This window comes from Diceros bicornis, chromosome 26 (assembly GCF_020826845.1).
Source record: "Diceros bicornis minor isolate mBicDic1 chromosome 26, mDicBic1.mat.cur, whole genome shotgun sequence".
Lineage (NCBI taxonomy): Eukaryota > Metazoa > Chordata > Mammalia > Perissodactyla > Rhinocerotidae > Diceros > Diceros bicornis.
Genome location: NC_080765.1, coordinates 11,238,768 through 11,255,255, shown reverse-complemented (window position 1 = coordinate 11,255,255; position 16,488 = coordinate 11,238,768). Strand labels below are relative to the sequence as shown.

The 16,488-nt window shown below is 34.3% G+C and overlaps 1 protein-coding gene across 2 annotated transcripts in view; it reads left to right on the top strand.

Annotated features, from left to right (window-relative positions):
- Positions 1–16,488, top strand: part of SDK1 (sidekick cell adhesion molecule 1) — a 919,553-nt gene that overhangs the window by 112,831 nt on the left and 790,234 nt on the right. The gene's annotated exons all lie outside the window — the stretch shown is intronic.

The following is a 16,488-nucleotide window of genomic DNA, read 5'->3' as shown; positions in this document are numbered from 1 at the left end:
GGCCCGGTGGCGCAAGCAGTTAAGTGTGCGCGCTCCACTGTGGGGGCCCGGGGTTCGCCGATTCAGATCCCGGGTGCGCACTGACGCACTGCTTGTTAAGCCATGTTGTGGCGGCATCCCATATAAAGCAGAGGAAGATGGGCACGGATGTTAGCCCAGGGCCAATCTTTCTCAGCAAAAAAGAGGAGGATTGGCATTGGATGTTAGCTCAGGGCTGGTCTTCCTCACACACACAAAAAAAATTTTAAAGTAGATATATGTATCTTACTAACAAACAATAGAAAAAAATTTTTAAAGAATATTTATCATGTATTCAGGATAGCAAAATATATATACTACCTAAGGTTAAATTAAAAAAAAAAACATGCAAAGCATTTGCAGAGACAGAAATAAATGCAATGATTTACCACATTCACAATGGAAGGTATCAATATTATAAAGATGCCAGTTGTTCCCACATTAATCCATAAATTCAGTTTCAATCAATAACTGAACACTTAACATTTTTCATCACAGACATTTTCAAACTTCACAAAAGTAAAGAAGATAGTATAATGAACCCCATGCTCCCATCATCCAACTTTGACAGTTATCAAAATTTTGGCAATCTTGTTATAGTTCCAAGGATTTGAGAGTAAGAGTGTTGTTTTATTTTCCTAGAGAATTTTTTTTTTTTTTTTGAGGAAGATCAGCCCTGAGCTAACATCCATGCCAATCCTCCTCTCTTTGCTGAGGAAGACCGGACCTGAGCTAACATCTGTTGCCAATCCTCCTCCTTTTTTTCTTCCTTTTTCTCCCCAAAGCCCCAGTAGATAGTTGTATGTCATAGTTGCACATCCTTCTAGTTGCTGTATGTGGGACGCCGCCTCAGCATGGCGGGACAAGTGGTGTGTCGGTGCGCGCCCGGGATCCGAACCCAGGCTGCCAGTAGTGGAGCGCAAGCATTTAACTGCTAAGCCAGGGGGCCGGCCCCCTTTCCTATGAATTTTAAAGCCAGACCAGAGGTCATCATGTCGTTTTACCTGTAATTACTTCAGCTTGCATCTCTAACTGATAAGTACTTATTTTTTTAAAAACATAATTGCTATTCCATTATCATACCTAAAGAAATGAATAGTAATTCCTTAATATCATCTGATTTTCCATTCATATTCAGATTTCTCAGATTGTCTCCAAAAATGGCTTTTTAGAGTTGGCTTATTTGAATCAGGCTACATATAAGGTCCTTACATTGTATTTGCTTGTTATGTCCCTTCAGGGCCTTCAGGCCTCTTTTATTGTATAATGGCCTTTCCTCTTTTTATTTCCTGCAGTTGATTTGTTGAGTGAGTGTGTGTGTGGTGTGTGTGTATGTGGTGTGTGGGTGCGCTCGCGCTTGCGCTGTAATGGTATGAAACTGATCTCTCTCGTAAACAGATATAAAAATTTATATCTGTTGGTAATTATTGCCCAGAACCATGATTTCCTCATGAAAAACAGTGCGTTTTTAATTTTATCATTCCTTATGCTTTTATTAGCTGGAATTCTTTGTAGAACTTACCCCTCATCAGCTATATAGTTACCTTGAAATAGTTTATACTAGAAGGGCAGGATAAATGCTTGATCTTTCCTTTGTCAATTTCAGAGTAATGAGCTGATGCCTACTTGGTTATCTACTGCTGCGTTAACAAGTTACCCCAAAACTCAAGGGGCGTAAGACAACAACTATTTTATTATACATCATGATTTGATAGGTCAGGAATTTTGGGGGGCTAGGCTGGCAATTCTGCTTTATATGGAAGAAGGTGTTTAACTGGGGGATGCACTGGTCCAGAGGGTCCAAGATGGCTTCACTCACATGCCTGGCACCTTGGAGGGGATAGTTAGAAGGGTGGGCTTGCCTGGGACCGTTCATTAGAGAGCCTGTACATATCCCCTCAGGCCTGGTAGTCCCAGGGCAGTTGGACTTTTTCCATAGCAGTTCAGAATTCCTGGAGAGAATGTTCCAAGATCCCAAGTGTAAGCTGCAAATCATTTTATGTCCTAGCCTTGAAGTCTCAGAATAACACTTCTATTGCATTCTATTGGTCAAGTCACTCACAAAGGCCAGTCTGTATTTAAGGAGAGGAGGAGGAAAGAATTTGCCACTATCTTTAATCTACCTTAATATCCTAGCAAATTCTACTGGTGACCAGTGATTTTTAAAAATTTAATATCATTATTGATTTACAAATTTTGACGTGTAGTCATGCACTGTATAACGATGTTTTGGCATATATGCCAGTGGTGTCATGAGATTAGTACCATATAATCTAGGTGTGTAATAGGCTATACCATCTAGATTTGTGTGAGTATACTCAATGATGTTTGCACAATGAGGAAATTGCCTAGTGATGCATTTCTCAGAGTGTACCCCTGTCATTAAGCAATGCATGACTGTATTTGAGGTGCTCAATCTATATCAGTCATTAGTTTTTGTTGATACACAAATTGTCACATCTTTGGCCAGTTGGAGCCCCTTTAAGTTGGATCTTGTGACCTTTTGACATAACTCCATTAGTTTTTTAAAAAAATTTTTTATTGTGATTAAAAAAATATATATATAACATAAAATTTGACATCTTAACCATTTTTAAGTGTACAATTCAGTGGCATTAATTCCATTCAAAATGTTGTGCAACTGTCACCATTATCTATTTCCAAAACATTTTTATCACTCCAAACAGAAACTCTGTAGCCATTAAGCAATAACTCCCCATTTCCTCCTCTTCTAGCCCTGGTAACCTCTAATCTACTTTCTGTCTCTATGAATTTGCTTATTCTAGATATTTTGTATAAGTGGAATCATACATTATTTGACCTTTTGTGACTGGCTTATTTCAGTTAGCATAAAGTTTTCAAGGTTCATCCACATTGTAGCATGTATCAGAATTTCATTCCTTTTTTGTTGAATAATACTCCATTGTATGTCTATACCACATTTTGTGTATCCATCCATCTGTTGATGTATGTTTGGGTTGTTTCCACCTTTCAACTATTGTGAATAATGCTGTGATGAATATTGGAGTATAAATATCTGAGTCCCTGTTTTTAATTCTTTTGAGTACACACCTAGGTGTGAAATTGCTCAGTCATATGGTAATTTTATTTTTAGCTTTATGAAGAACTGCTAAACTGTTGTCCACAGTGGATGCACCATTATACATTCCTTCTAGCAATGTATGAGGGTTCCAGTTTCTCCAAATCCTTGTCAGCACTTGTTCTTTTCTTTTCTTTCTTTTATTTTTTTAAACTGTAGACATTCTAGTATGTGTGAAATGGTATCTTATTGTGGTTTTGATTTGCAGTTCTCTGATGACTAATGATATTGAGTATCTTTTCATGTGCTTATCATCCATTTGCATATCTTTGGAGAAATGTCCTTTACCCATTTTTAAATTGGGTTGTTTGTCTTTTTGTTGTTGAGTTTAGGAGTTCTTTAGATATTCTGAATATTAAACCCTAATCAGATATATTATTTGCAAATATTTTCTTCCATTCTGTAGGTTTTTTCACTTTCTTGATAATATCCTTTGATGCACAAAAGTTTTTAATTTTGATTGTCTAATTTCTTTTTACTTTTGTTGTCATAGCTAAGAATCCATTGCCAAATCCAAGATCATGAGGATTTACCTCTATGTTTTTTATTAAGAGTTTTATGGTTTTAGCTCTTATATTTAGGCTGTTGATTCATTTAGAGTTAATTTTTGTATATTATGTGAGAGAGAGGTCTAACTTTATTCTTGTGCGTATGGAAATCCAGTTGTCCCAGCACCATTTGTTGAAGAGACATTTCTTTCCCCATTTAATGGACATGGCACCCTTGTCAAAACTCAATTGCCATAGATATATGGGTTTATTGCTAGACTCTCAATTCTATTTCATTGGTCTGTCTGTCTGTCCTCATGCCAGTACCATACTGCTTTGCTTGCTGTGGCTTTGTAGTAAGTTTTAAAATCAGGAGTGTGAGTCCTCCAACATTGTTCCTTTTCAAGATTGTTTTGGCTGTTTGGGGCCCCTTGCAATTCCTTATGAATTTGAGGATTGACTTTTCCATTTCTACAAAAAAAGCTCTTGACATTTCATAGTGGTTGCATTGAATTTGCAGATCACTTTGGGTAGTATTGACATTTGAACAATATTAAGTTTTTCTTCCATGAACACGAGGTGTCTTTCCTATTATTTAGGTCTCCTTTAATTTCCTTCAGCACTATTTTGTAGTTTTCAGTGTACAATTCTTTCACCTCATTGGTTAAACTTATTCCGAGGTATTTTATTCTTTTAGATGCTACTGTAAATGGAATTGCTTTCTTAATTTTATTTTCAGATTGTTTATTGCAGGTCTATAGAAATGCAACTGATTTTTGTGTGTTTATTTTGTACTCTGCAACTTTGCTGAATTTATTTATTAAGCCCTAGTACCCTTTTTATGGATTCTTTGGGATTTTCTAAATAGAGGATCATGTCATCTTTGAATAGAGATAGTTTTACTTCTTCCTTTCCAATTTGAATACCTTTTATTTCTTTTTCTTGTCTAAGTGCTCTGGCTTGAACTTCCAGTACAATGTTGAATAACTGTGATGAAGGTGGGCATCCTTGTCTTATTCCTGATCTTAAGGGGAAAGCTTTTAGTCTTTGACCATTGAGAATGATGTTAGCTGTGGGTTTTTTGTAAATGTCTTTTGTCGTTTTGAGGAAGTGCCCTTCTTTTCCTCATTTTTTTTAGTGTTTTTATCATGAAAGGATATTGGATTTTGTCAAATGCTTTTTCTTGTCAATTGTGATGATCATGTGGTGTTACATTGATCGATTTTCTCATGTTGAAGTACCCTTGCATTCCTGGGTAAATCCAGCTTGGTCGTGGTGTATAATTCTTAATATGCTGTTGGGTTCAGTTTGCTAATGTTTTTTGAGACCCCTGTAAGTTTTTGATAGTTTTGTTGTTTTCTAGAACAACAAGCTGTCTTAGTCTCACCTTGCACATTTCATAACCTAGCTCTGGAATCAGTCATTTCTGAAAATAGCCCTTGTTCCTTTTAGTGGAAACAGTATTTAGAAACCACAGTTTGGGTTATTGCTTTTTGGTGTTTACAGTGGTCAGAGCTAGGAAATACACACAAATACACACATACCTATCTCCGAAGTCATATACACACACACATATATATATTTGTAGTAATGTAATAATGAACATAGTATATATTTATTTTAAAGTGAAAAATTGATATGTTCAATTCAAATGAAAGATTACTAGGTCTTCTTTGATTTTATATGGGTATCCCTTTTCTCTAGCTGAAAGCCCAGCTTCCTTATGATGCAACTCATTTGATTTATCCTCTGATATATCTATAATAGTTTTAAAATAATAATACCAATATTTCACTTTACAAAAAGACTATAGAATGCTATTTAATATTTCTTTTCAGCTCTTCCCCTCCCACCCACCTTAGGCTGTATCCCTCTGGAGAGATGTGCAGTCAAAATTCAGTATTTTAAAGAAACGAAGGAATTATTTTTTTCTATGTGCTTATGCCACCAACCTGATATGCAGTTTAGTTCATTTTCTGTTTCAAAGTTTGCCTTTTCCTTCTGTTTATTTGTTTTTTTTACATCATGTAATATGATTACATGGTTTCAGTACCAACATTGTAAAACAAGATCTATCCAAAGAGATCAATCCATGTCCCCTTCCTACTTATATTAATTTTAGTTTCTCACCCTCTCCTTCTTTATTCCACCAAAGATACCTACTATACACAGCATACTGCCGTTTGCATTTTCACTTAACTGTAAGCGAAACAATATGTGAACAATATGGAAATCTCTCCATAGTAGTTTATAGAGATCATCCTTATTCCTTTTCTAACTGTACAGTACTAATCCAAGAGGTCTTCTTTACATATGATTTGGCAAACTCTTCCTAAAATTCACATAGTAAAAAGCCAGAAATAGCCAAGGCAACATAGAAAAAGAAGAGTGGTGGTGTACCTTACTAGTTATCAACATGTGTTATAAAGTTTTATTAATTGAAAGCATGTTTTTGGTATAGGGAGGGAAATAGATCAATGGAACAGGACAGAGAGCCAGAAAAACATCCATATACCTATGGGAACTGGATATGTGACAGGGATGGCATCACAATTCAGTGGGAGAAAGGGTGTACCATTTAATAAATGATGGTGAGATACTTGGCCATAGATATGAAAAAAGATAAAATTAGATCCCTACCTTACATCAGAGTCAAAAATATGTATCACATGGTAAAGACCTGAATATGAAAAGCACACTTCTGAGATTTCTAGAAGAAAATACAAAAGGATACTTTTTGACATCAGGGTAGAGAAAGATTTCTCAAGAAGCACAACTCATAAAGGAAAAGATAAATTTGTGTACACTGAAACGAAAACCTTGTATATGACCACAATGTAGGGTGAGTATTTTAAAGGCACACCACATACTAGACTTGCAACAAATGTAACTGATAGAAGATTTGTGTTTAAAATGGATGATAGAACCCTCATAAGTCTGTAAGCAAAAGACAAATGATTCAGAATCAAAATAGGCGGAGTATGACTAGATTATTTATGTAAGAAGAAACCCAAATGTCCAACATATGTGTAAAAAGTTCAGTCTTACTATAAAGGGTGCTATGCAGTTTGAAACAATATCCATCAGATAGCTTGAAGTGAAACGTCTGTCAAGACCAGATGTTGGTGTAGAAGATGTGGGCAAACAAGAACTTTGATAAATTACTGTGGCAAGTGTCTGCCGTAGAGGAACTGTTCGCTCGATTCATAGCAGTTTATACAGAAACGTTCATTGCAGCACAGTTTTAAGAGTGAAAAATGGGTAAACAATGAAATTATGCATCAGAAAAGAGTAGATAGATAAACTGCGGTTTATTCATACAACAGAATACTATACAGCAGTTAAAATGAATGGACTAGGTTTGCATCTAGCATCATGGTTTAAGTCTCAAACCAAGAGTTGAGAAGATGGGGATCCACAGAATCTTTGATACATTGCTGATAGAAGTGTAACTTGTTCTGTCAGTTTGGAAAACAGTTTGTTGTTATATCATGAAGTTGAAAATCCATATACTTTACAATTCAGCCCTTCTACTACTAGGTAGATATCTAAGAGAAACTCTTGCCATGTGTATCAGGCACATGTATGTGATGTTCATAACAGCATTGTTTATAATAGAAAATACCTTAGAAACAACCCAAATGCCCACTGAAAGGAAAGCAGATGAATAAACTGTATATTCATATAGCAGAATACTATACAGCAGTCATGCAACATGCAATGATATGGATTTATTTTAATTTTAAAATCTCCTTATTTATTTTTTTCCAAACACCTTTATTGAAGTATATTTTACATATCATAAAATGCACCCATTTCAAGTGTACAATTCAGTGATTTTTAGTAACTTTATTGAATGGTATAACCATCACCATAAATCTGCTTTAGAACATTTTCATCCATGCTCCTCTCTCCCAGTAAGATCCTTCCTGCCCATTTATAGTTAATTCCTGTCTCCGCACCCCACCATCTCCAAGCAACCACTAATCTACTTTCTGTCCATAAATTCAACATTTTATGTAAATGGAATCATACAATATATGGTTTCTTGTGTCTAACTTATTTCACCTTGAATAATGTTTTTGAGGTTCGTGCATGAGATAGCACATATCAGTAGTCTTTTCCTGTTTATTGCTAAATAGTCTGTTGTATGGATAAAACACATTGTCTCTCTATTCACCAGTTGATGCATATTTAGGTTGTTTCTAGTGTTGGGCTATTATGAATAGTGCTGCTTTAAATATTTTTGTGTGTGTGTGTGAGGAAGATCAGCCCTGAGCTAACATGCATGCCAATCCTCCTCTTTTTGCTGAGGAAGACTGGCTCTGCTTAACACCTGTGCCTATCTTCCTCCACTTTATATGGGACACAGCCACAGCATGGCCTGACAAGTGGTGCGTTGGTGCGCGCCTGTGATCCGAACTTGGGCCACCAGCAGTGCAGCGCGCGCACTTAACCGCTACGCCATGAAGCCGGCCCTGCTTTAAACATTTTTATGTGTTTGTATGGACATGTTTTCGTTTCCTTCTCTAGGAGTAGACTTGCTGGATCGTGTGGTAGTTTTATTTTTAAGTTTTTGAAAAACTTACAAATTATGTTCCAAATATTTTACATTTCCACTAGCAATTTATGAGGGTTCTGTTTTTCCTCATCCTTACCAACATTTGTTATTGTCTGCCTTATTTATTATAGTCATTCTAAAGAGTGTGAAGTGATATCTCATTGTGGTTTTAATTTGCGTTTTCCTAATTGTTAATGATGCTGAGCATCTTTTCATGCACTTATTAGCTATTCCTATATCTTATTTCGTGTAATGTCTGTTCGTATCTTTTGTCCATCTTTTGATTTGGTCATTTTTCTTATTATGATTGAGTTATAAGAGTTGTCTGTAAATTCTCCATGCAAGTTCTTTATCCACTATGTGCTTTGCAAGCATTGTCTTCCTACCTGTTGCTTGTCTTTTCATTTGCTTAATGGTGTCTTTGAAATGGAAATTTGAAAATTTTTAATGAGCTTCAGTTTATTACTTTTTTCTTTTATGAACCATGCTTTTGGTTTAAGAAATATTTGCCTAAACAAATTCTTGAAGATTTTTCTCCTATGTTTTCTTCTAAAAGTTTTAGAAGCTTACGTTAAAGTCTATGATATATTTTGAGTTAATTTTTATGTGTCGTGTGAGGAGAAGGTCTAAGATCATCTTTTTGTGTGTGGATATCCACTTGTCCCAGTTTCATTTGTTAACAGACTATACTTTCCCCAGTGAATTGCCTTGCCATATTTTAAAAAAATCAATGGACTATAAATATAAGGATTTATTTTTGGAGTTTCAATTTTGTTCTGTTGATCAGAGCCTATCCTTTATGCCAACATCATGCTACCTTGATCACTGTAGCTTTATAGTAAGTTTTACAATTGAGACTTGAAAGTCCTCCAAATTTGTTCTTTTTCCAAATTGTTTTGGCTATTCTAAATGTTTTGCATTTTCATTTAAATTTTAGGATCTGTTTGTCAATTTCTGTGAAAAAGCCAGCTGGAGTTTTGATAGGGATATTTGAATCCATAGATTAATTAGGGGAGAATTGCCATCTTAACAATATTGAGTCTTCCAATCCATGAACATTGAATGTTTTGCCATTTTTAAAAGATCTTCTTTAATTTACTTCAAAAAAGTTTTATAATTTTCAGAGTGCAAGTCTTGCAATTCTCATGTTAAATTTATTCCTGAGTACTTTATTCTTTTAATGTTATTTTGAATGGAATTATGCTCTTAAATTCATTTTCAGATTGTTTATTGCTCATATATAGAAATACAATTGATTTTTGTGTATTGATCTTGTATCTTCTATCCTGCAACACTGATGTACTTGTTTATTAGTTCTATGGTTTTTTGTGGATTCCTGAGGATTTTCTATATACAGGGTCATGCCATCTGCAAATAAAGACAGTTTTACTACTTCCTTTACAAACTGGATGCCTTTTATTTATTTTTCTTGCATGGATAGGACTTCTAGTACTCTGTTGAATAGAAGAGGTGAGAGAAGACATCCTTACCTTGTTCCTTACCTTAGGGGAGAAGAATTCAGTCTTTCATTATTATGTATGACACACACTATAGGTTTTTTGCAGATACTCTTTATCAGGTTGAGGAAATTACCATTTACTCCAAGTTTGTTAAGGATTTTTACCATGAATGGGTATTGGGTTTTTGTCAAATGCTTTTTCTGCACCTACTGAGATATTCATGTAGTTTTTGTTCTTTATTAATATGGTGTATTACATTAATTGATTTTCAGCTGTTAAACCAACCTTGCATTCTTGGGCTATTTCCCATGTGATCATGGTTTGTAATCATTTTTATAGGTTGTTGGATTTGGCTCACCAATATTTTGTTGAGGATTTTTGCATCTATATTTGTGAGGGATATTAGTTTGTAGTTTTCCTCTCTTGTGATGGTTTGTCTGGCTTTTGTGTCAGGGTGATAGTGGTCTCATAGAATGAGTTGTGAAGTGTTCTGTCTTCTATTTTCTGGAAGAATTTGTGGAGTATTGGTATTATTTTTTCTTTAAATATTTGATTAAATTCACCAGTGAAGCCTCTGGACCTTAGCTTTTTCTTTTTGGGAAGATTTTTAATTGTTCATTCAATATCTGTGCTTGTTACAGATCTATGCAGATTTTCTGTTTCTTCTTTGATCAGTTTTGGTAATTCATGACTTTTTAGGAATTTGTCCATTTCATCTCAGTTGTTGAATTTGTTGGTGTAAAATTGATTCCTTATAATCCTTTTAATTTCTGAGAGGGTCAGAGGTAGTCTCTCTTTCATTTTTCTCTTTTTTTCTTGCTAAGGGTTTGTCTACTTAAGAATTCATACTTTATGAATTTTGTTAATATTTTTAAAGAACATTCTTTTGGTTCTTTAAATTTGTTTTTAAAAATTCATTTTCTCTACTTTTTATGCTTTATATTACTTTAATTTATACTCTCACCTTTATTGTTTCCTTCCTTATAATTTCCTTCAATGTGTTTTCTATTTAACATTTTAAAGGTGAATGGTTAGCTTATTGATTTGAGATCTTTCTTCTTTACTAATATAGGCATTTAATGCTATAAAATTTCTCCTAAGTCTTGCCTTATTTGAATCACGTACATTTTGATTGTTGTCTTTTTATTTTTGTTGAGATCAGAATCCTTGCTAATTACCCTTGTAATATTTTTCTTTGACTTATAGGTTATTTAGAAATGTGTTGTTTAATTTCCAAATACTTGTGGATTTTCCAAATTTCCTTTTGTTGTTTATTTCTAATTTAACTCAAATGTGGTTGGTGAGCATACTTTGTGTAATTTCAGTCCTTTTAAATTTATTAATACTTTTTTTATGTCGTAGCATGTGGCTTATCTTGGAGAATGAAAGAGTGTCTTCTTCTGTTGTCGAGTGGAGTGTGCTATAGATGTTTATTAAGGTAAACTGGTTGGTAGTGTTATTCAAGTCTTTCATTTCCTTGTTGATCTGTCTACTTGCCCTATCCATTATTGAAAGTGAGTATTGCAGCATTCAACTATTATTATTGAATTGTCTATTTCTCTCTTCAATTTTGTCAGTTTTAGTTTCATGTGTTTGGGGGCTCTATTATTAGGTGCATAAATATTTATAATTGTTATCATTTCCTACTGAATTGACCATTTTATCATAAAATTTTCCTTTTTTTTCTAGTAATAATTTTTGTCTTAAAATCTATTTTGTCTGATATTACTATAGCTCTCTTTTGATTACTGTTTGCATGATTCATCTTTATCCATCCTTTTGTTTTCAACTTATTTGTGTCTTTGAATCTGTGAGTTTCTTTTAGAAAGCATATAGTTCAGTCATGTTTATTTTTTAAATCCATACTGTCCATCCCCGTCTTTTGATTTGAGTGTTTAACCCATTCACCTTTGATGTAATTACTGGTAAGGTAAGATATAAGTCTACCATTTTCTTATTTGTTTTCTACATGTCTTATGTCTTTTTGGTTTTCTCCATTGTTCCATTACTACCTTCTTTTGTGTAAGTGGATTTTTTTTCTAGTGTACCATTCTGTTTGTTTCTTTTACTATGTATATTTTTGAGTTATTTCTTTAGTTGTTACCCCAGGGATTACAATTAGCATCTTAATTTAAAACAGTCCATTTTGGATTAATCCTGACATAATTTCAATAGTACACAGAAATTTGCTCCAATGTAGCTCTAGTCCCTTCCCCTACCTTTATGCTATTTTTGTCTTACAAATTATCTTTATACATTATAAGCCCATTAACATAGTTTTATAATTGTTGCTTTATACAATTGCCTTTTAAGTCAAGGAGAAGAAAAGCATTACACCTCCTCATCCCCCAAAAATACAATTATATTCTCTTTTATATTTCCCTATGTAACTTTTTTTCCCTAGTGTTCTTTACTTCTTCATGTGCATTTAAGTTATCATTTAGTTTCAGATTGAAGGAATCCTTTAATATTTGTTGTAGAGCAGGTCTTCTAGTGATGAATTCTCTCAGTTTTTCTTTATCTGTGAAATTATTAATTTTAATTTTTGAAGGATAATTTTGCTGGATATATAATTCTTCGTTGATAGTCTTTTTCTTTTAGCACTTGGAATATATCATCTCACTGCCTTCTGGCCTCCATGGTTTTTAATGAGAAGTAGACTGTGAAATCTTATTGAGGATCTTTTGTAATAGATGAGTCTTTTTTTCTGTTGCTTTCAAGGTTCTCTCTCTCTCAGCAGTTTGACTGTAATGTAACAGTTTCTTGAGATGTAGATCTCTTTGAGTTATCTTCTTTGGAGTTCATTGAACTTCTGGATGTGTAATTTAATGTTTTTCATCAAACATGAGTTTTCGACCATCATATCTTTTCTGTTACAGTGTTTTTGAGTTCTTACATTTTCTTTTGATTCTTTCTTAGTTTCCATCTCTCTGCTTACATTTCCCATCTGTTCCTGCATGTTGTACACTTTTTCCATTAGAGCCCTTGATATATTAATCACAGTTATTTTAAATTTCTGGTCTGATAATTCCAAAATCGCTGCCATATATGAGTCTGGTTCTGATGCTTGCTTTGTCCCTTCAGACTATGTTTTCTTGCCTTTTAGTATGCCTTGTAATTTTTGTTGAAAGCTGGACCTGTGATACTGGGCAATAGGATCTGAGGTAAATAGGTCTTTAGTGTGAGGTTTTATGTTTATTGGCTTGGAGTTTGTTTTAATATTTGCTGTAACTGTAGGTATTAGAGCTTTAGTTTCCTCTAGTATCCTTGTTTCTTAGCAATATTTTCTCTCCTCATGTGAGACAGGGATGCTAGAGGGGCCTGAGTTGTGTAATTGCTCTTCTCATAGGTCAAATATAGTTTGAGTATAATAGTTTCCATTGAGGGCAGGGCTTTGTTATGGGAAACAGAATGCTCTGGGAATATTTCAAATTTAACTCAAATGTATGGTGTCATTTACAGAAAATAATATGCAGAAAATAAATGCAAAAAGCCATTAAAGAAGGGAAAGCTCCATGTGGCTTAGTGTCTTGCACTCAGTAGGATATGCAGGAGATTTGTGTGAGATCTAATTGAGATTCTTAGGAAAGGCTTTAATGAGGAATGAAGAATTGAACGATCAGACATAAAAGATGGTGAAGTTTGGTGATTCGGAGAGTAATGGGGAAGGTACTTCAATAGTTTTTATTGTGTCTTCCCAAGAAATTCACTTGGAAGCACAATATTCATTTCTGAAGAGGCAAAGACGAAGTTTTAGAAAAGAAATTTCTCCTAGATACTATTATAAAGTTTGAGTATTTCTATTATGATTTTATTACTTCCCATCTGTGGTAGATGTTTTATTGAAATTATTTGGATGTTATCATCAAGCTGTGACAATGATGCTTTAAAGGTCATACGCACAACAATTAAATTTTCCAAGTGAAATAAGAATATGCATTGTGAAAGGCAAATAATTTGAAGTAGTTCCCTCTTTTTTCTTATGGGCCAGTTTATGATGACATTTTGAGGTGTTTAAATAAATCACTGTTGTTTTTCTTCTTGATTGCAATTTTGTGTGGCTTAAAAATAGAAACCAATGTGTTTAAGTTTTAACATGATTGAGTCTATTAGTTAATATAAACTTTATTCTAAACTCAACAGTAGATTCTATTATAACTCTGTGGAAACCTATTATTAAAATTATTTTGCTCTTATGTTAATGTGATGGCTTCTGATTGATAGAGGTTTAATTATGCACACTTTGGTTTGTTATAAATTACACACACCAACATTTCTGTACCTCTGTTTGTCATTAACTTACTCATTAGGAGATCTCTATGATTCCTTTAGTCGAAAATTTTGTGATTTTATTTTATTTTACTTTTTTTCCCCATAAAAGTAATGAATGATTGTTCCTTTCAAATGTTTGGAAATTACTACTGGAAAAGTTTTAGTTATTATTACCCATCTCAGGTTATTTTAATATTGTGACTATTTGACAGCCTTTTCTGTGTGATTTGTGGTGCTGACTCACAAATGCCACTGAAAAACAGATGTTTTGGTTCTAATTTAAGGAGCAATTGTTTAGGTAGCAACATAATGACTTAGGCAAACAAAAATGTCTTTGCACCTATGAGGGAAATGAGAGATGATACCTAGCCATCTGGGTAAAGACTCTTTAAGAAGGATACAAGTATAGTAGGAAAGGGAGGCTCAACATCATTATCAGTTTTTTGATGTAAAAAAAACCAGAAAAAGCCCAATGGTTACTATCTATTAAAATAGTCTGTTATTGTTGTCTGTTTCCATACTGATGGCTCACTGTGTGCTCTTTCTGAGAGGGCGGGAGTACTATACATCTGTCTGGGTTCTAGAGTCGTATATTCCAAGTTGCATTCAAGTGATATGATATATACGTGTGTGTTTGTGTATATGTGTATATATCTATATTTACCCATCTGTCTATCTTAGGTAATAGAGAATTGATAGCATTATTATTAATGGAGTCTGTTGACTTTTCTTTGTTTAGCTAGACAATTTATTAGTTTGCCCTTAGGCTTGACATTATCTTGGAGAGCAAGAATACTCATTGGAAAAGGAGTTTGAAATGTTTAAAATTATTAAATATTTCTGAACTGGTTTTGAAACTTCTCTGGGCGGAAAGCCAGTTGATTCTTGTCAGTGTTTTTACATGACTGAGGTCAGTTATTGCAGAGCTTGAGCAACTTGCCGTCCTGGTAAAAGGTTCAATTCTGTCCAGTTGTACAATATAGAACCCTTTTAAATGCTCCTGTAATTGGCATTTTAATAAATGTGTTTTGATTGGACAAGAACGTAAAAGCTATTTTGGAGTATTTTCAAAGTCATGACGTTTAAAATAATTCAACTTGTTAATTTTGTGTTCTGTAATATATACAAGATTTAAGTTTCAATGTTTGTTTTAAGTCATTGAAAATATTCAAATGAGCCTTTTATATAAGGGAAATTTTCTATATATAGAAAGATTCTGGGCAAAAACAGTTGGGTTTAAAAATTGAACTAGTTACCAGAGGGCTTCGATTCTGATCATGGCCTGCCCACAAGCAACCTTTGTGACTTTGGCAAGTCTCAATTTTCTCATTGTGTGAGGATCTATTCCAAGACTGGTCTAGTCCAGCTTCCTCATTTGTAAAACTTTCCTTAGTCCTGGAATACTTTTCGAAAGAAATAAGCATGGCATGTTTGTAGCTCTACGAGTATTCTGCCATTACAGGAGTCTGAAGTGGCGGGTAATCAGTAGTAGAACTTAGACATGCCATGTCCAGAAAACCCAGAGCCTTATCTCTAGGCAAAAGCAGTGCAGATTTTACACTGTAAATGCACAAGTTGGAAACAAGTAGCCACTGGGCTGACCACTGGTTTTAATGTTTTTTCTGAAAATGTTATGTTGAAACACTTTTACAGGTGTATGCTCTCTCCGTTTTCCACAATCTATCCCCCTCCGCTCCCCTCCTCTCATCTCATACTGGACTGTTTTACCTGCCTTTTGCCTTTGAAAGCTTTTGAGTTTAGTGCATGCTGGGGTAATATGTAGACAGAGAAGGATTTTGAGAGGGGAGTGACATCACCAGATATGCTTATAAGAAAGCTCACTTTAGCAATACAGTGCAGGGTTGATAGAGCAGAGTCAAGAGTAGTGCTGGGTAATTAACCCAGTAAGGAAGTTAATACTAGTAATCTTGATTTTATTTCATTACTTTCTTCCTCAATATATTTTTGTGGTGTTTAATTTTCTAGACAAATTTGAGAACAAGTTAGTCAAGTGGTTAATCCAAGTGATTCTTTTTTGCACTCATTTAAAAACTGATGCATTGAAATATGAACTCAGTCAATTACCATCTCACTGAGCTTCTCTTGGCATAGAACTTGGAAGTGTGTATTACAGCAGACTCTTGGTTTAAAAAAAAAACATATAAACTTATCTATCTCTACATCTATATCTGTGGGAAAGCTTTTCAGATAGCCCAGACAATATAAATAAGCATAGATTTGTACTTAAGTAGCAAATGTGTTTCTCTCTCTCTCTCTGTGGAATTACTGCCTGTGTCTGAGGGAAACTTGCAGGATTATTTTTTCTTCCCCTACTGCACGGCCTTGGTATGTTATTGTCAAGATCAGATACTCTGGAGTCAGACAGACCTTGTTCAAATCTTGCCTCTCTTTCTTCAACTTTGGGCCGGTTCATTAATCTACCTGAGTTTTAGTTTCTTATTTTATAAATCATTTTGTAGATCAAATGAAACATCATACTAAAAGCATTTAGCTTTACCGTGCTGACTAGGGTACTAAACAAGGATAAAGCAATCTCCTAGTTTTTGGATGTGTTTCAGAAGAAAGGAT